The sequence below is a fragment of the Piliocolobus tephrosceles genome, chromosome 2 (genome assembly GCF_002776525.5).
Source record: "Piliocolobus tephrosceles isolate RC106 chromosome 2, ASM277652v3, whole genome shotgun sequence".
Lineage (NCBI taxonomy): Eukaryota > Metazoa > Chordata > Mammalia > Primates > Cercopithecidae > Piliocolobus > Piliocolobus tephrosceles.
The window spans coordinates 45548013-45568845 of NC_045435.1; positions in this window are offsets into that span (position 1 = coordinate 45548013).

The following is a 20833-nucleotide window of genomic DNA, read 5'->3' on the forward strand; positions in this document are numbered from 1 at the left end:
ACAGAGCCTTTTTCCCATCTGCAAGTCTGGGGTGAGGCTGCACCTTGGCGGCTCACAGGAGCCCAGTCATCCCTGGCACAGCCCACAGTGCATGGCAGAGTCAAGACTACGAAGTGTGAGGTGGAAACATACTTGTGGAGTCAATGCAGCTAATGCTTCCTGAGGCCACCGTGAGGACTCTGACAGCCACCCTCAGTGAGATGGGGGCCAAGGAGGGTGCTGGGCTGGGAGCTGTTGCCCTGGCACATGGCGGAAGACATTGTGGAAGGGAGAAGTGGTGGCAGGAGACCCCAGGGAGGGCGGGTGAGACAACCATGAGGGTAGTCAGGCAGAGGAGGGCATCTTTTCACCAACAAGTCCTGCAGCCTCGGGGGTGGCAGCTCCTGGGGCCTTCTGAGCCAGTGTCAGTGTCTTCCTCAATCCCTTGTAAGTTGTAGATGGTGTTCTGTCACCTGTGACCTGCCGCCCACCCCAATGTGTGTCCCACAAAATGTTAACGGGGCAGTGGCAGTGGCAGGGCCAGAAGCTCAAATGCAAGTAAGTGTCCTAAACTGAGGCTGAGATTCCCCCACAGTCCCTCCCTGCATGTCCCCAGCCTACCACCCCACCCAGCTGCCCAAGGCAGAACCCGGGAGGCACCTGGACACCCCGTCCCTTCCTCCCACTTGTCCAGAGGTCGCTTCCCAATCACACCTACTTAGACTCTGAGTACTAAAGGCCCGGAAGTCCCTGAGTCCCCTAGTCAGTTTGTCCCTTTTAGCCCCAAGACTACTGTACCAGTCTAAGCCATCGCCTCCCGCCTGAACCTCCTCCCACTTCTCTCTCTGCTGCCCTCCTCCCTTCCTCTCCTCAAATCCCTTTTCCTGTGGGACATTTTCAAACTGCAAATCTGGTTGTGTTGTTTTTCTCCAACTTCAAGTCCTGCAAATGCTCTCAGGGTAAAGCCAGGTCCCTCAGCCCAGGTCCCCATCTCTGTGGCGGCCGCACCCACTCGTCATACCTGCACTCCCACTGCCTCCCACCAGGCCTTCGTCATTACTGTCCCCCTCACCTGCGACCCCCTGTCCTTCCCCCCCGCCCATGAACACCCCATGCATCCGGCTTAGCTCAAGGGTCCTCTGGCTGAGGGCTGCACCCCGCCTGCCCAGGTGGCTCAGCCATCCTCGTGTGCTCTGCACAGCAGCTGTGTCGTTTGATTAATGTCTGCAGATGGCACAGGGCAGGGTCCTCCTCTGTCCTGTCCACCACTGGGACCCGGGGGCCGGACACTGCAGGCGGATACGCCTCCACCTGTGAGCACAGGGTGGGGGTAGAGCCCCCGGCCCGTCCCACCGTCCAGGGGAGGCGATTTCCAGCTCCCAGAAGTAGGAAGTGAGTCAGAGCAGGGGCAGGCGGCCGCCGGCACCATGGGCGAGACGGATGAGGCCTGCACGGAAGGCCAGACCACCACCCAGGGTAGCAGGAAGGAGGCCTAGAGGAAGAGGATGGGAGGGAAGACCCTCTCCCCAGCAAAACAGGCAGCCCTGTGGGGCCCCTGCGGAAGCCGACGACGTCAGCACAGATGCAGCCACCAAGCCCATTGTCCTGTCACACCTGGGGCCCACCAGGAACAGCCTCCAGCCCAAACCCTCCAACCCAGTGGACACCCGTCCTGGGCCACTGCACAGGCTGGGCCTGCTGTGATCTCATTCAGTCTCCACATGAGCAGAGGCTCTCACTGGCCCCATTTTCCAGAAGGCCAAAGAGAGGCCTTGAACCCAGCTCTGTGTGGTCATGGAGATCTCTCTGGCTTCTAAGCCTCAGGGGGTACAGGAGGCCCAGGGGACTCCAAAACTGCTCCAGAGGCAGCCACCACCAAGTCTGGAGCAGGCTCAGGAGAGGCGGCACAGACCTGCCAGGCCAAGGTTCTAGTCCTGGCTCAGTCTCTACCTGAAAACAGGGCCAGCCAGGTTCCCCTTTCCCCCCGGGCCTCAATTTCCCCATCCTCACTCGAGAGGCTTGGCTGGGCACACTGAGTCAAAGCCAGGGGCTGCCTGGGCAAGGGGCTCAGGGGAGTCTCTGGTCAGACTCCTCTCAGACCAGAAGAGTCTCTCCCTCTTCTTCCCTGCATCACAACGCGGGGCTCCGAGGACCCCAAGGATAGTATTGGCTGGGCAGCAGGGGAGCAGCACCCTGGGAGCCTCCATCCCAGAAAAGAGGCAGCACGGGCCAGCCACAGGCAGCCCAGCTCAGGGGCACTCTCACATCCTCAGCTGGACCCACGTCGCCCCCACTGCTGCCTCTCCATTCTCACTTCCCTTTTGGTGCCAGAGCTGAGAAACCTCTGCCTCAAAAGGATCTGGGCTTGGATGGGCTGTGCAACTAGATGGGCACCCTGAGGCCTGGCCACCGAGGGTGGGCAGCCCCAGGACATGGGCCAAGGAGAGGCAGAACCACACAGGACAAACCCGCAGGAACATTGTTGGGTTATGACCTCTAGGGTAGGGTGGCGGGGGTTGGGGGTGGAGTTTGTTTTTTAAATTTTTAAAATGTTTGTGTTTGAAGTTTTTCTTCCTTTGTGTCTGAATTTTCTAACTTTTCCTCAAAGAATATGTATTATTTCTGTTAAAAACATGGGGGCAGAACAAGGTGGCACATGCCTGTGGTCCCAGCTACTTAGGAGGCTGAGGTGGGAGGATTGCTTGAGCCCAGAAGTTCCATGGTTCAATGAGCTATGATCGCACCACTGCACTCCAGCCTAGGTGACAGAACGGGACCCTGTCTCCAAAACAAAAAGCAGGGGGAAAAGCGATGGGTTGGGGGACCTGGATTTTTACAGGGAGGTACAGCTGTGACCCCGGGAAATGTTGGCCACTATCTGATGGACATTGGTCTTAGTGTCAGCACACGCTGCAGGATAGGGTGGGGAAGGCAGGGGAGGGAATACCCTGGTTAGCGTCCCCATCTGCGAGTTACCCTCCAGAGTGCAAGGTGCTTATCCCCATCCAGACAGAAGCACGAGCTGCCTCCGCCTGCCTCCGCCTGCCTCCTCTCACCCACTCCAGCCCCAGTCTCCTCACCAGACCTCAAGGCCACACATGGGGCTTGGGCATGGGAAGCCCAGGACGGAGCCCTGACCCTTGGGACCTCCTCGTGCCCACCCAATGCTAGGCCCAGTGTGACTGGGGAGGGGCTGAGAGGTTAAGTGAGGAGTCCCAGAAAAGGCTCTTAGAAGCTGCAGCCACGCATGATTTACAGCAGGCCTGAATCCCCACTGCCCATAATTCACTTCCATTTGTGTGACCCCAGGCCCCACGGAGAGGATGCTGGGAGAAGGCAAGAGTGGGGGGGTGGTGCTATTTTTAGCACCAGGAGTTGACTGGTGGGGGATGATTGATGCAATCTGTGGGTCTGCTTGTGCTCCTGTGCCCTGGACCCTCCCAGGCACAAGACCCCACCAGCCCAGCACCAACCCCAGTTCCTGCCTTTACTAAGCAAAGGCCCGCCAGGGCTCACGCCGGGACTGGCCGGGTCGGTTTTACCAGGAGGTGCTGTTATCCCCACGTAACAGAGAAGGAAATTGAGGCTGACAAGCAAACTCACTGCCCAAGGTCACACAGCCAGAATCATCCGAGTCCAGCCCTGTGTGCTGTCCCATCCACATTCCCTCTGTGCCACTGTCCTCCACCCCCTGGCCCTCCTGTGTATGTTTGACTCTCCCCTCTGCTTTCTCCCCATCTGCACCTTCCCACCCACAGACGGAGACTCCTGAGCAGGCAGTGAGGACCGCAGAGGGGTCCTCACACTAGTGTCCCTTTCCATGCTCGGCTCAGCTGTCCACTAGGGGCCATCTTTCAGCCCGGTGCTGGGTGCTGGCTCAGCAGAGGAGAGGGCCATAAGCCAGAATGCGCAGTGCGCAGGGGTTAGAAGGAGTGCAGCTTCATGAGAGCAAGAAGAGGCTGCCAGCAGTTTAGCCTCGGTGTGGGGAGGCCAGAGAGGGCTTCCTGGAGGAGGTGATGCCTAATTTCAAAGAGGCACCGGAGCTGCCAATAGAGGCAAGAGTTCAGGCGGGGAGAGGAGGAAACAGCACGTGCAAAGACCCAGAGGCAGGAAGGAGCACAGCACATCAGTCTTTTGCTACTGCTGGCCCTGCCTTGCCTGACCCCTCCCCTCCCCATCCCTGCCCTCCCTGACCTCCCCCACCCACACCCATCCCCTCCTGCGGGCTCCTCTGCAGACCGGAAGGCGAGGTGGAATCCAGCCCCACAGCTCTCAATGAGGAGAAACTGCTTGGAAGGAAAAAAAAAATAACATTAATTTCATTGTCTCCACTCCCAGATCCTGCCTGAAAAACAAAAACAAAAACCAAACCCCAGCTGGGAAGGTTTTATCTGGCAAGGCTTTCAAGGAGGGGGACTGAATGGTGGACACAGGCCCGGACACCCGTGGGCGGTGGAGAAAGCAGGCCTGCTTTCCCTGGGTGGTGGAGTGGGCAATCCCTGCGTGCTCCCGCCAGATCCTTGCATGCTCCCACATCCTAGCTCAGCAGGTGCTGAGCAGTCGCTGCTGCGGCTGGGGTGGGAGAGCAGTGCTGACCACGCTGTGTGCGGGCACTCTTCCCTAATAATTTCAGTTAGTTCCCTGCCAGCCCCGGAGGCAGGGTGTCGCCCCTTCACAGGCATCAAACGGCTCGCCTGGTCAGGAATCCTCAGTCACACAGCAGAGCTGGGATCTGGATCTGGGATTTTCTGGCCCCAGAGCCCACTAGCTTGCTGGGCTCATGCCACAGTGCACAGGGCTCTAGGGGCAGCCAATGAAGAGGAAACACAGGCAGGGGCAGGCAGGGCCACCCCTTCCCCCGCCACACACATGCAGCTACGTCTGCTCACAATTCCAGGGACAGGGAGTTCACTCTTCACCATCAGCCTCACACACATGTCCCCTGCTGGACATGTCCACTCCCACCTCCACCCCAGCCAGGTTCCTAATCTCTGACTGGGAGACCAGGAGGCTCTAGAATGGTGGGGCAGGACTGGAGATGAAGACCATGGAACGTGTGAGCCCCACAACCTCAGCCTTTCCTAGAAAGAAGCTTCCGGCTCCTGCTCAGGCTGGGCGGGGATGAAGGCATCTGTGTGCTAAACACACGCCCTGGAGCCAGCCATGCCCACGGTGGCCCCCATTGACGCCCCACCTTCCTCCTGTCCTTGCTCAGTGCTGGCTCCCCTGGGCCTGGGCTTGGGACCTGACACATCCCCATCTGAGATCAGTATCCATGAAGGAGACTCGGTATGATGCGAGGGCCTGCCACCACCCAGCACTGCGCCTCAAATGGCGCCACCTAGTCTGCCGGCTCTGCCGACAGCACTATGTGGACTGTGAAGACGGGAGGGAGAAGGGGAAGGAGAATAGGACGGCCACAGGAAGGAAGGAGTAGTCTGGTCCCTTCCAGCACTAAGGTGCCTTGGGGACAGTCCCTTGGGGTCCCTATTGGACCTCAAATAACCTTACTCCACAAAGTCCCTCACAGTCCCGTGGGCCACATCACCCATCCTTGGTGCCAGGCTCAGGTAGGGCTTTCCATTGCCCCACAGTCTTCTGGAAGGTGTAATTAGGCCCATTTTACAGATGGGGCACACTGGAGCCCCAGCACTGTGCTGGTGGCTCCAAAAGCAGCAAGGGGCCCCCAGGCCAGGCCTGGCTGACCCCTATGTAGGGACTGGGTGCCTCCTCCTTCCACTTCCCTCCAGGGTTGACCTCAGCAGCTCCTGGTTGGGCTTTTCCCAGAGCCAAGGCCGGAAGCACGAGTCCCCAGTGTTTGTTCAGGCTGGGCTGGGGCTCCGGGCTGGCGAGGCGGAAACAGACGCAAGATGTTTGTCCAAGGGGGTCAGGCTCCCCCACCGCGGGGAAGGAGGAAGGAGGAAAGGCCGGAGGAGCAGGAGGCCCGAGTCAGCTCTCCCAGCCAGGTTTGCCAGGTTCTCACCTCCAGCCTTGCCTTCCTCACCCCCAGAGGCTGGGCTGCACACAGTAGGCACTCAGTGGCTGAGGAAGGAGATGTGGTATTCTCCTCCGGCATCCTTCACTCAGCCAGGGCTCAGGCCCCAACCCCAATCGCTCTGGCCTCCTCTTCCTTCTGTCTGAGTCCAAACTGTATGCTCCTGACAAATTCAAATGTTGAAACTCTAAATACCTCAGGATGAGACTGTACCTGGAGACAGCCTTTAAAGAGTTCATCAAGTTAAAATGAGGAAATTAGGGCCAGGCGCAGTGGCTCACGCCTGTGATCCTAGCACTTTGGGAGGCTGATGCAGGAGGATCGCTTGAGCCCAGGAGTTCGAAACCAGCCTAGGCAACACAGTGAGACCCCCATCTCTACAAAAAATTAGCTGGGCACAGAGACTGCTGCCTGTAGTCTCAGCTACTTAGAGGACTGAGATGGGAAGATGGCTTGAGCCCAGCAGGTTGAAGCTGCAGTGAGCTGTGGCTGTACCACTTGCACCCTCCAGAACTGAGAGGAAATAGGTTTCTGTTGTTGAGCGATCTAGTCTGTGGTCTCTTGTTACAGCAGCCTAGCAAGCAAACTGTTCCCCCGCCCTGTAACCGTGACCTCTCCTGCTGTTCTGGAGGCTGCAAGGCCAAGTCCAAGACCAAGGAGTCTGCAGGGTTGGTTTCTGCTGCAGCCTCTCTCCTTGGCTTGCAGATGGTGCGTTCTGCCTGTGTCCCCACATGATCTTCCCTTACTTCCTGCATGTCTGAATCCTCTGCTCCACTTCATTTTTTTTTTATTTTTGAGACAGGGTCTGACTCTGTCACCCAGGCTGGAGTGCAGTGTTGTGATCTCAGCTCACTGCAGCCTCGACCTCCTAGGCTCAAGCCATCCTCCCGCCTCAGCCCCCTGAGTAGCTGGGATCCCTGGTAGTGCCACCATCGAGGCTTCCCTTTGCTCTCCACTCCAGCAGCACTGGCCTCCTCACTGAGCTTGGTCCAGGACGGTGCTTTTGCTGTGCCCTCTGCTTGTCTGTGCCCTTTCCACATCTCCCCAGGGTTGCCGCCTTCTTATCCCTCAGGTCTCTGCTCAAATATCCCCGTCCAAAGAGGCCCTCCCTGACCAAAGTGCCAATCAGGGCTAGTACCCATCTTTCTCACTGGATGGACCTTCACCAGGACAGGGGATTTGTCTCCGGGGCCACAGCAGGGCCCAGCACACCGTAGGTGCACAGTCAAGGTTTGCTGAAGGCAGGCAGGCTCACCTTGGTACCGCTGCCCCATCTTTCAAAACACAGGGTCACAGGGTCTCAGAGGCAGAGCAGGGCCTCCAGGGGGCCAGTGGATGTGGTTGGTCCAACCACAAGGCCTGCCTACCTGCCGGGGGCACAGGCTGCAGCCCCCCATCCCCTCGGCTTCCCACGCAGTACCTGTGTTCACCTCCCTCTTCCCCATCTATCTTCCAGTGATTCCTCCAGAGGCTCCTTGTTTGGGAGTGAGGCCAGATGGCTAAGCAGGTAGGACCAAGCAGAAATCCCCCAGCCTGTCACTTTGGACTTGGGGACTTTGCCAGTGCCTCCCTGCTCCAGTGTCTGAGGAGGACTTGAGCATAGGAAGGTGCATGCCTGCTCAGTCCTGGGACTCGTGGGGTGGGGCACTCACCTGGGGACTCATGTGGGCTGCAGCTGGGGCTGGGACTGCTGCCTGCACCTCCATCTGGGAGCAGGATGAGGGAAGGGCAGGACACCACTGGGAGGTGCTGAGTGGGAGTTGCCTGGGCATTCGCTGTTTGCTCAGTCAACCCTCTCCTGAGACAGGCCCACTCCCACTTGAAAGGCTGAGACAGAAAACACTGACACCACCAAGTGTGGATGAGGATGTGGAGCGATGGGGGCAGGGGTGAAATGTGAAATGGTGCAGCCGCTCTGAAAAACCATTTGCTAGTTTCCTCAAAAAAAGTCAGATGTGGCTGGGCGTGGTGGCTCATGCCTGTAATCCCAGCACTTTGGGAGGCCAAGGCGGGCGGATCACGAGGTCAGGAGATCAAGACCAGCCTGGCTAACACGGTGAAACACTGTCTCTACTAAAAATACGAAAAAATTAGCCGGGTGTGGTGGCGGGCGCCTGTAGTCCCAGCTACTCGCTGGGGAGGCTGGGACAGGAGAATGGCCTGAACCCGGGAGGCGGAGCTTGCAGTGAGCCCGCATGGCAACACTGAACTCCAGCCTGGGAGTCAAATGTAGACACGTACAACCTGGCAATCGCATGTCTAGATATTGGAATAAAATTAAAACACAGGTCCATAAAAACCTGTACGGATGTTTGTCACAGCTCCATTGATAATTGCTGCAAACTGGAAACAAGCCAAGTGTCCCTCCGCTGGTGAAGAGGTAAACACATGGAGGCCTCCATATAATGGAATGAAAAGGAACAGCCTCTTGACACCCCGACACAAGGATGCATCTTCAAGCCAGGCTGGAAAGGCTCCACGATGCAGGATCCCTTGTACATGCTGTTGGAAAAGGCCAGGCCGCAGGACGGGACACAGATGGGTAGTTGCCAGGGCTGGGGCTGGGAGCAGGGACTGATTGGGCAAGGCCACCAGGGAATTTTCGGCGAGCTGGGAATGTTCCATGTCTTGTTCAGAGCATTTACAGGGTATAAACGTGCAAAGTTGACCAGACTTCACATTTGAGATCTGGCCACTTCTCCCGATGTAAATTAAAACTCAATGAATAGGCCGGGCGCGGTGGCTCAAGCCTGTAATCCCAGCACTTTGGGAGGCCGAGACGGGCGGATCACGAGGTCAGGAGATCGAGACCATCCTGGGTAACACAGTGAAACCCCGTCTCTACTGAAAAATACAAAACACTAGCCGGGCGAGGTGGCGGGCGCCTGTAGTTCCCGCTGCGCAGGAGGCTGAGGCAGGAGAATGGCGTGAACCCGGAAGGCGGAGCTTGCAGTGAGCTGAGATCTGGCCACTGCACTCCAGCCTGGGCGACAGAGCGAGACTCCGTCTCAAAACAAAACAAAACAAAACAAAAAAAACCTCAATGAATAAAAGTTTTTAAAAACAACCCAGTTCCACACTCGCCAGCCTGTGCCAGGCTCTTAAACTGGGGACAGATCTGGGGCGGGGCAGGGCGGGTCCCTGGCTTTCAGGCCGGCAGAGGTGGGAGGGGCCCGGGCTGGGGTGATGCGGAGGCGACCCAGGGAGGGCGCCCGAGCCCCGCCCAGGCCAGGCCCCAGGCTCCAGGCTCTCCACTGCTCCCGCCCGGCAGAGAGAGACCGGAAGCGGCCACGGAGGGCCCATTGTCCGCGCTTCCGTTCCGGCTCCGCCCAGTCCTCCAGCGGCCAGAGGTGCGACCTCTGAGTCCTTGGGCAGCTCCCAGCCGGCCTAGGGGATGGGGGGCACGGGGCGGAGGTCCCGCAACTGGTGCGCGTCCCGACTCGCTTGGAGGGAACACGGGCTCCGAGGCCCGCTTCCTTGGGCCCAGGTCCTGTGCCTCCGCTTCCCCGGCTGCGGGTACACCCCCAGCTCCCCGAGCCCCCCGGGCCCTCGCTGCTCGAGCACGCCCAGAAGTTGCGGTGACTGCGGACCCAGCACCCCGTTCCCTGGCCGGACGTCACTTGAGCAGCACGATGCCCCCAGAGGGCAGGGCCAAAATTAGTCGCCCACATTCCATTCACCCCCTTGGGCCCTTGAGCGTCTCAGAAGCCGCAGATGCCAAGGAGGGGACGCTCCCTCGCGGATGGTCACCTGGGAGCAAAGCTGGGGACTAACGGAAACAGGGACAGAGATTCCTAACCTCGCCAAATTGGCCGCTCTGGGACACACTGGGAAGCCGGATAGCCAGGTCCTGTCCTCAGGGCCCCGTCCAGAGAGGGGAAAGAGGGCTGGGCAGCCTCGAGTCCGCGGCAATGACTGAATGTTCAGTTGCACAGATGGGGAGGCGAAGGAGGGCGGGCGTCGCTCGGGCGGTCGGCGAGGGCCGCGTGGATGTGCTCGGTGGTTGGTTTTGAGGCCAGTGGGAGTGGGAACCCAGACTTGTGGGAATAGGCTGGAGTTGAGACTCAAATCCAAGAATGAAACGGTGGGGCTTGGACCACCTGCCTACTGAGAAAAATGGAAGTTGGGAAGGCTTTGGATGTAGTTGTAGTCGGTCACTTCCGTCTCCGGGCCTCAGTTTCCCGGATTGTAGAAAGCATCAGGGTTGGAGCCTCTGAAATTCTGGCTCCTCTCAAACCAAGATTAGTATGACTTCATTTTGGTTGTGCAAGAAATGGGCCTGCAGCGGTTCGCAGAGGCAGAGAGGCCTAAGCTTGAAGGGCAATCAAACCGGCGTAGGCAGGAACGCCTGGCGACGTTGGGAGCCGCGACACCAGGCAGGGAGTTTAACACAGGTCTTGGACACAGAGGGTGCGCTCCTCGAAGCAACCACAAAGCGGTGACAGAGACCAGGTTTACGTTTGGTTTGAACTAATTTTAAAGTTACAGAAAAGCCGTGAGAATAGTTACGAGAACTGCGCCCCTTATTAATAAAGATTCACCAAGCTTTAACATTCTGCTCCGCTCCCCAGCCCTTGCTTATTCAAGCTCCCCCCGCCCCCGCGCCTGCAAGTAAGTTGCAGGCGCCACGGCCCTTGAACCCTAAGTCCTCCAATGTGTATTTCCCAAGAACAAAAGGACATTCTGTTGCACAACCTCATCAGTTTTCAAGATCGGGTGATTTAACCATAATACAATAATTTAATCTGCAAAACCTTACTCAAATATCACCAAATGTCATAATGAGGTCTTTTATAGCACATCCCCTTCCTATCCCCATCCAGGAGCCACGCCAGGATCACATTTAGTTGTTCACCTTTTTCATTTTATTATTTTATTTTATTTTGTTTGTTTGTTTGTTTTGAGACAGGGGCTTGCTCTGTCATCAGGCTGGAGTGCAGTGGCTCACTGCAGCCTTGAACTTTTGGGCTCAAGGGATCCTCTCCCCTCAGTCTCTGGAGTAGCTGGGACTATGCATGCCATCACACCAGGCTTGTTCACCTTTATTTTAATTGCAACTTATTCACTAAGCTTACTTTGGCTGAAGTAAGTTGAGAAAGATGGGTGCAAAGGGTTCTAGCCCCATCCTTCGTAACGGTTTCCTCTCCAGTGAGAAGTGCCAGGATCTGGGCAGGGCACATGGAGGAGCTGGAGCGTCGGAGGATGCACTTGCATTCTGAGCTGGAGCCATTCTTCCTTCATCCCTGGCCTGGCCCATTTCCCCAGGCCCTTGGCAAAGGGGTACCTCCTGATTCACCCACCACAGTCTTCGAATGGGGCATCCAAGACTCTCCAAAAGGCACCAACTCCTTGAGAAGGCAGCTTTGGGCAACATACCTCCCATCCTGAGACAGACAAAAGGCCAGTTAGAAGAATTGCTTTAGGTCTGGAGAGGAAGATGAGCTTGAAGGGCTCTGGAGACTGGAGATAAACCCTTCTGACAGTCAGGTGGTTTTCATTTTATATTTGTAGTAAAATTGGGGGATAGTCCAACCAACTTATCAGCTAATAGAGGTTAAAATAACTTATTTAACTTTTACTATGGAAAATATAAACACAGGCAAAAGTAGAGACCTCTACAATGAACCTTTACTTACCCATTACCCAGTTGCAACAAAAATAATTCTGGATGATGGCTTACTATGGATTTTGGGCAGAAAATTCAAAGGAAGTTAGAATAATTGTGTTGCATTGCTCCAGTACTCCCTCCTTTCCCTTTGCTTATTTATGTGACAAGACTTCTCAGTGTTTACCCCTAAAAAATGAGAAATTGAAAGAGATGATGCTGATCATTGACTCATCACAGAAATAAAGAATGTTTATCCACTGGTGCACTAAATGGGGTTTGGGCGGTAGTGCAACAATCAATGTGTAAGAAATGCATTGCTAATAGCATTTTACTTTGTTTAATAAATATCTATCAACATTTGTAGGCCGGGTGCAGTGGCTCACTTCTGTAATCCCAGCACTTCAGAAGGCCAAGGCAGGAGGATCAGTTGAACTCAGGAGTAGAGACCAATCTCAGCAACATGGTGAAACTCCATCTCTACAGTTAGCCAGGCGTGGTGGCACGTGTCTGAAGTCCCAGCTACTGGAGAGGCTGAGGCAGGAGGATCACTTGAGCCTGGGACGTCAAGGATGCAGTGAGCTATGATAGTGTCACTGCACTCCAGCCAGGGCAACAGAGCGAGACCTTGTCTCAAAACTAATTGTAAAAAATTTATGATTTGATTAATTGTATGCTAATATTATTTGTAATGATAACTTACCAGAATTTTTTTTTAAGAGATAGGGTCTCACTGTCACCCAGGCTGGAGTGCAGTGGTGCAGTAATGGCTCGCTGCAGCCTCAAACCCCCGGCCTCAAACTATCCTCTCATGTCACAGGGACTACAGGGGCAAGCTGCCATGCTTGGCAATTTTTTTGAAACATTTAGTGATTGTAGTCACAGAAAATGTGTGTTTTTCCATTTCAGTTTACACGCGTAGTTTCTACTAGTTTCTACTATGGAGAAGTAGGATGGTGTGACCAATAAGAGACTTTCAGGCATAAGAATACATTACTGGGGCTGGGCGCGGTGGCTCACGTCTGTAATCTCAGCACTTTGGGAGGCCGAGGTGGGGGATCACGAGGTCAGGAGATCGAGACCATCCTGGCTAACACAGTGAAACCCCGTCTCTACTAAAAATACAAAAAATTAGCTGGGCGTGGTGGCGGGCACCTGTAGTCCCAGCTACTTGGGAGGCTGAGGCAGGAGAATGGCCTGAACCCAGGAGGCAGAGCTTGCAGTGAGCCGAGATTGTGCCACTGCACTCCAGCCTGGGTGACAGAGCGAGACTCCGTCTCAAAAAAAAAAAAAAAAAAATACATTACTGTAGGCTCAAAGTTTGTGGGGGCAGTGGAATTGAATACGAGTTTCTAACTGATGTAAAAACTTCATTTAAAAAAAGGCCAGGCGCAGTGGCTCATGCCTATAATCCTAGCACTTTGGGAGGCCAAGGAGGGTGGATCACCTGAGGTCAGGAGTTCGAGACCAGCCTGGCTAACATGGTGAAACCCCATCTCTACTAACAATACAAAAAATTAGCCGGGGCGTGGTGGTGTGTGCCTGTAATCCCAGCTACTGGGAGGCTGAGGCAGAAGAATCACTTGAACCTGGGAGGCAGAGGTTGCAGTGAACCAAATCACTCCATTGCACTGGGCAACAGAGCAAAACTCCATCTCAAAAAAAAAAAAAAGAAGAGCTTGTTCATGTACTTTTATATGGGTAGTGGTGGGCATCCAGCAACTATGGTCTTTAGAAGCCACTGGATGCATTATACAAGTGATGAAACAGCTTATTTAACAACGTCAATGTTGGCCTAGTGCAGTGGCTCACACCTGTAAGCACTCTGAGAGGAGTAAGCCGGCCGGGCGCGGTGGCTCAAGCCTGTAATCCCAGCACTTTGGGAGGCTGAGACGGGCGGATCACTAGGTCAGGAGATCTAGACCATCCTGGCTAACACGGTGAAACCTCGTCTCTACTAAAAAAAACAAAAAAAAAAAAAAAGCCGGGCGAGGTGGTGAGTGCCTGTAGTCCCAGCTACTCAGGAAGCTGAGGCAGGAGAATGGCGTAAACCCAGGAGACGGAGCTTGCAGTGAGCTGAGATCCGGCCACTGCACTCCAGCCTGGGCAACAGAGCCAGACTCCGTCTCAAAAAAAAAAGAACACTATTAAGAGAGGAGTAAGCCAAGGCAGGAGGATCATTTGAGTTTCAGACCAGCCAGGGCCACATAGCAAAATCCCATCTCTACCAACAAAGAAGAAATTAGCTGGCCATGATGGAACACCCTGTTATCCCAGCTACTTGGATGGCTTGAGCCCAGTTCAAGAGTGGGCTGCAGGTGCGAGGCTACAAATGAGCTGTGATGGTGCCATTGCACTCCAGCCTGGGAGGCAGAGTGAGACCTTGTCTCTAAAATGAATAAATAAATAAGAAAAGTTAAAGAAAAATTTAAAATAAGTGAATAAAAACTCAATATTTACCATATCCAGGAAAGCACATCCTTTGCTTCCACTTTAATGTTGTAAATGTGAATTTGCAAAGGTGGGAGAGGGTACAAAGTATTTCCAGATTCTTTTGGGGGACCCCCTGGTAACACAGCCTGCAGTGCCCGGCTGGGCAGTGCCTAGGAGCTGCCCCTAAGGTGTGGGAGCCTGCCACAGGCTGCCCTCGAGCAGACTCCAGTTCCTCTAGGTGCCTGTCCTACTTTTTTTTCTTGAGTTTTTTAATAAAATAATTTCATGCGTCAGGAGAGGACAGATCAGGGATTGGGGCCGCCGCCTCTTTGGTCTGTGGCTGGTGAGGGTGGGCTCTTCTCAGGGCTGGAGGGCTCTGTGGGCTATGGGGGCAGAGGCTTAGTTCCAAGGCCAGATCCTAGGCTTGGGGATGGAGGTGCCTTGACCTTTGGCCTGCGTTTGAATAGGGGGGAGTGCTGCAGCTGCAGGGGCAGTTCAGCAGGGGCCTGGAGCTGGTCCTCAAGCACAGACACTGCTCACCGCCCTGCTGAGAGAGGCCGCAGCCTCAGCTGGCATCTTCATTCCTGGGCTGAAACAAGGGTCCTCCAGGAGGCCCAGGCTGTCTGGGGAGGGGCTGGCTCTGCAGGGACTTGGGCTTTGACCAGGGGAGGGAGGGCCTGGGCCATCCTGTTGGCCCCAACCATGGCTCCTGAGCTCTGCATTCAACTGCTGCCCCACTGTCTTCCAGGTTGCAGACTCGGGCCTGCAACCAAGATTTCTGTCTCAGTCATTGGTTGCTTCACACTTGGTCTCTCCCTTTCCAAAACTGGGGGCAACCTGAAGCACCCTCAGGGGATTTATGTCTCAGGGTCACAGTCACACGCCCACCCATTGAGGGACTGGGAGGTCCCTGAGGAGGGGAGCCCAGCCCCTGAGCCTGCTCACCATCCCCTGGGTGGACAGACGTGTGGACACACAGCACAGCTCAACACAGAGCGGGTGTGAAGCGCAGCATAGCCGACACTGGCGTGGATATGCAGGGGAAAGCGAGGACATCCTAGAGGGCCTATGCAGGGGAAAGCAAGGACATCCTAGAGGGCCTGTGTGGGGGAGGGAGAAGCGCTGGTCACATGCTGTCCTAGAGACTTCGCGTGGAATAACTCATGAAATCCTCATAGTAACTTCATGAGACCAGTGCTGTATTATCTCAATTTTTCAGCTGCATTAAAGAGGCAGCCAGAGGTGAAGTGGGTTGCCTGAGGTCACCAGACTTGGGCAGGAGGCGCCAGAACACCTGCTCTGCCCACTTCGGATGTGCCTCACAGATGTCTTGCCCCAGAGGCCCCAGGGGCACCTGACCACCAGAGCTCTGCAGGACAAGCCTGGCCCCGAGAGTGCTCTGCTGCTCTGGGCCTGCGGTTCAGGCTTCCAGGGGTGGCAAAGATGCTGGGACCCAGCTGTGGTGGGGAGGGGCTGGGCCCTGTGGGAAGCAGTGGGTGGCCTGCCTCCTGGCCACAAGGGGGCCAGAAAGGGGATCAGTGCAAAGTAGATTGGCATCTGTTACATGATCAAAAGACAGGCCGAGCAGCCAAGCCACGTGGAGGGTGAATGTAATGTGGTCACAGGAGGCTGGGCCTTTCCCCAGGGGCTGTGGTGGGTGCTGTCTCTTACCTCCCCTGCCTGCCTGCAGCCTTTCCCTGCCAACAGCTCTCCTGTATCAAATTCACAATGACCTGCCCCTAGGGCCCAAGAACTGGCACTGCCTCCCTCTGGTCCTAAGCTCCAAAGCCCCATGCTGAGAATGTGGCGGCTCCCATGAAGACTGCATGGCTGGAGGGAGGTGTGGTCGTGAGGGGAGGCGCTGGCAGACAGTGCCTTACAGGTCCACCACCACATGTGTCACTGGGCTGCAGGTGGCAAAACCCACTCAAACTAGCTTCAGCAATAAGGAGAATTTATCATGACAAGGGAGGTTCAAGAGATGAAAGTGGCTTCAGGTGGGGCTGCATCCAAGAGCTAGACTGGTTTTACAAGAAACCCAACTCTCTGTGTCTGGGCTTTGCCTTCCTCCCTTGTGACTTCATGCTTCGGTCTGTCCAGACTGTGCTCTGGCAGCTCTGGCTACACAGGGTCCTTGTAGGCAGTAAGTTTAGGGAGTAGAGCTCCTTTCTGAATGTAGCCATCAGGAGTTCCAGGATCGACCCCAGTTGGCCTGACTTAGATCACTTGTCCATCCCTTGAGCCAGAGGTCAGGTGGGAATTAGTTTCATGTGAACTACGGGGAGTATGAACAAAAGTATCTGAAAAGGGATTTGGAAAAAAGAAACTTTATTATTATTTTCTTACAGGCCCTTGCTCTGTTGTCCAGGCTAGAGTGCAGTGCCTCACTGAAGCCTCAACCTCTTGTCCTCAAGCAATCCTCCCACCTTAGCCACTTGAGGAGCTGGGACTATAGGTGCACACCACCATGCCTGGCCTGCCTTCCTTCCTTCCTTCCTTCCTTCCTTCCTTCCTTCCTTCCTTCCTCTCTCTCTCTCTCTTTCTTTCTTTCTTTTTTTGAGATGGAGTCTCACTCTGTCATCCAGGCTGGAGTGCAGTGGCATGATCTCAGCTCACTGCAACCTCCGGCTCCCAGGTTCAAGCAATTCTCCTGCCTCAGCCTCCTGAGCAGCTGGGATTACAGGCATGCGCCACCACATCCGGCTAAATTTTTGTATTTTTGGTAGAGACAGAGTTTTACCATGTTGGCCAGGCTGGTCTTGAACTCCTGACCTCAAGTGATCCACTTGTCTCGGCCTCCTAAAGTGCTGGGATTACAGGCATGAGCCACCATGCTCAGCCAATGCCTGGCTAATTTTTAAACTTTTTATAGAGACTATGTTGCCGAGGCTGGTCTTGAACTCCTGAGCTCAAGAGCTCCTCCAGCTTTGGCCTCCCACAGTGCTAGGATTACAGGCGTGAGTCAACATGCCTGGCCAGGAAAGAGACTTCATTCCAATTAAGTTTGCAAACCAGGGAGATGCAGCCTTTGGTATAAAATGAAGGTGCATTCCAGAGAACAAAGGGAGGGTTCAGGTTTTATAGGGAAAGTCCCTGCCAAGGTTCCTAATCAGGTCGATTTATGCAAATGAAGGATTCAAATTTGCTTAGTTTTGATTAGTCAACACAGCTGAGCCCTGATTGGTTGATACAGCTCAGCTCAGACTGGTTGACATAACTGAGCTGAGCTGTGAGTGGCTGGTGCAGGTAAGCTCTAAACACCCCAAAGTTGAAGAGAGAGGTGTGGATTTTCAGGGAACTCAGTGTGTGTGTGACCTCTAATCAGCAAATGGCCTCTTGGCTCTATTTTAAATTTAGGCCCAGTTAGCCACTAAGGATCTGTCCTGAAGGATTAGCTCTTTTAGGTTCACATTTGTTCACAAGAATGAGGATGGGTGAGAAAGTTTACCAGAAGAAGGCTTCAGTACAGTAAAACCTTAAATTAACCAACAGAACCAATTCAGCAATTCAGGCCTGGATCTTTGGATTGTGTGAGTGGGCGAGAGAAGGGAGATGGAAGAGGAAAGTCTTGAAAAGCCCCCGTTCCTGCCTGTCTGCCCTTTGCTCAGTGGGTGGCTAAGAGCAGAGGAGGATGAGAATCCGGAAGTGCAGCGGCTACACCTATGGATAGGTGCTACTACAGAGTGCGACAGAGGCGGAGAGCTCAACTGCATGTATGTGAGGACATCAGGACAGGCTTCACAAAGGAGAAGCTCCCTAAGTCCTCAAAAAGTTACATATAGAATCACGACATGACCCAGCAATGCCACTCCTAGGTATATATCGAAAGGAATTGAAAACAGGGACTCAAACAAGTGCATGTACACCCAAGTGCATAGCAACATTATTCACAATAGCCAACAGATGAAAACAACCCAGGTGTCTATCAACTAATGATAAACAAAATGTGATCTATCCATATAGTGAAATATCATTCAGCTGTAAAAAGGAATGAAGTCTTGACATACTCTTCAACATGGGTGAACCTTGAAACCATGCTAAGTAAAAGAAGCCAGGCACAAACGATCACATACTGTATGATTCCACTTGTGTGAAACATCCAGAATAGGTCAATCCATGCGGACAGAAAGCATACTACCCAGGGTGGGTAGAAGGGAGAATGGGGAGCAACTGCTTAATGGGTATGAGATTTCCTTTTGGGGTGATGAAAATGTTTTCAAATTAGATAGAGGTAATGGTTGCACAATATAGCGAATGCACTAAATGACATGCAGTTTTTCGCTTTAAAATGGTTAATTTAATGTTATATGAGTTTCACCTAAAAACAAAACAAAACAATAACACCATTTCACCCCTCCCCCCCCAAAAAAGACAAATGATGTATCCTATCTGGTATTTGCTTCAAAAGGATTCAGATTGAAGTGACGTGGGAAGAGGACGGCAGGTATAGATGAAGCAGGGTTGACCAGAAGTTAGTAATTGTTGGCTGGGCATGGTGGCCCATGCCTGTAATCCCAGCACTTTGGGAGGCTAAGGCAGTTGGATCACCTGAGGTCGGGAGTTTGAGACCAGCTTGGCCAACATGGTGAAAACCCATCTCTACCAAAAAATACAAATATTAGCTGGGTGTGGTGGCGTGCGCCTGTAATCCCAGCTACTCAGGAGGCTGAGGCAGGAGAATCCCTTGAACTTGGGAGATGGAGGCTGCAACGAACCAAGATAGTGCCATTGTACTCCAGCCTGGGTGACAGAGCGAGACTCCATCTCAAAAAAAAAAAGAAGTTGGTAATTGTTGATTGTAGTTCATGATACTCTTCTCTTTCTGTGGATTTTTGGGAAATTTCATTGTAAAAAGTTAAATAAAAGAATGAGTAAGAGTCATATCCCAAAGACCGCTGCCAAGACCAATGGCAATGAGCCTTTTTCTTATATTTTCTTCCAGAAACCAGTTTTATTTGGGTCTTATATTTAAGCCTTAATTCCAAGTTAATTTTTTTGTATGGCATAAGGGTCCAATTTCATTCTTTTACATATAGATATCCAGTTTTCTCAACACCATGTATTGCAGAGAATATTTTTTCCTCATATTCTTGGTGCCCTTGTCAAATTTTAGCAGACTGAATATGTTTGGGTTTATTTCTGGGCTCTCTATTCTTTTCCATTGGTCTATGTATCTGTTTTTTTTTGCCAGCACCATAATGTTTTTATTATTATGACTTTGTGATATAGTTTGAAATCAGGACATATGATGCTTCCAGCTTTGTTCTTCTTTCTCAAGATTGCTTTGGCTATTTGGGTGCTATATTAGCTCATTCTTGCATTATTGTAAAGACATAACTGAGGCTGGGTAACTTATAATGAAAAGAAGTTTAATTTTGGCTCACTGTTCTGCAGGTTGTACATGAAGCATAGTGCCAGCATTGGCTTCTGGTGAGGGTCTCAGGACACTCACAATCATGGTGGAAGGTGAAGTGGGAGCCAGGGCATCACATGGCAAAGAGGCAGCAAGAGAGAGAGAGAGGCACCTCCTCCTGGTTCCACAATTTTTTAAACAACCAAATCTCACATGAACTGAGTAAGAACTCACTCATCACCAAGGGGATGGCGCTAAGTCATTCATACGGGATCTACCCCCATGATCCAATCACTTCCCACCAGGCTCCACCTTCAACATTGGAGATTACATTTCAACATGAGATTTGGAGGGGACAAACACTCAAACCATATCATTCCATCCCTGGCCCCCTGAATCTCATGTCTTTCTCATATTGCAAAATACAATTATCCATTCTCCACGGTGGCTCACACCAGTACTCCCAGCACTTTGGGAGGCTGAGGTGGGATGATCACTTCAGCCCCAGGAGTTGGACACCAGCCTGGCCTGGGCAGCATGGCGAAACCCTGTCTCTAAAAACATTTTTAAAATTAGCCAGGTGTGGTGGTGTGCACTTGTAATCCTAGCTACTTTGGAAGCTCAGGTGGGAGGATCACTTGAGCCTGGGAGGCCGAGGCTGCTGTGAGCCTCACAGTACTCCAGCCTGCACAACAGAGCAAGACCCTGTCTTTAAAAAAACATATATATTATACATATATATATACACACACACAATTTTTATTTGTCAATCATAATGAAGCTGGAGGAAAAAAGAAGAATAAATAGGAGTTTGCCAGGTAGACAAATGGTGTGGGAGGGTGCTCATTGCAAGAAGAGGGAGTGGAGTGTGCAAACGTGCAGAGGAGTGAAGCAGCACGAGGCACGATGTGGGCAGAGATGGGATGCCTGCATGAGGATGTAGGCTGACCAGCAGAGCTACAAATACTAAAAAATCATCTAGCTCAAACCCTCACCATCCATGGAAATGGAGGTTCAGAGAAGTTAGGGGACCTTGTCCAAGGTTACAAAACTAGTGGGAAGCTGACCTGGAATCAGAGCCCAGGCCAGAGTAACTTCTACTAGGTTACGCTGCATTGGTTCACTCCCTCCTTCCTGCCTTCCCTCCTGCCCTTCCTGACCCTTCCTTCCTTCCATCTTTTTTTTTTTTTCCAATAAAATCTGGTTTTAAGCAGAAATAGTCTCAAAACTGCCAGATAAGCAGTCACAAAATCCAAGCACATATCTTACTTGTGGGGCTTGTTCAGAATTCGTTTAATCTGACGTTGGGTTGGTTATATGGATCCCCAGCTCACAGGAAATGAAAGGCAGTTGTTGGGGGGAAATGAAGGGCTTTTAGGGCAGGCACACTGGCAATAATGAAATGTGATAGTCACAGCTTGGACTGCTAATGAAATAGGAAAGCTAATGAAAAGAGATATTAGAATAA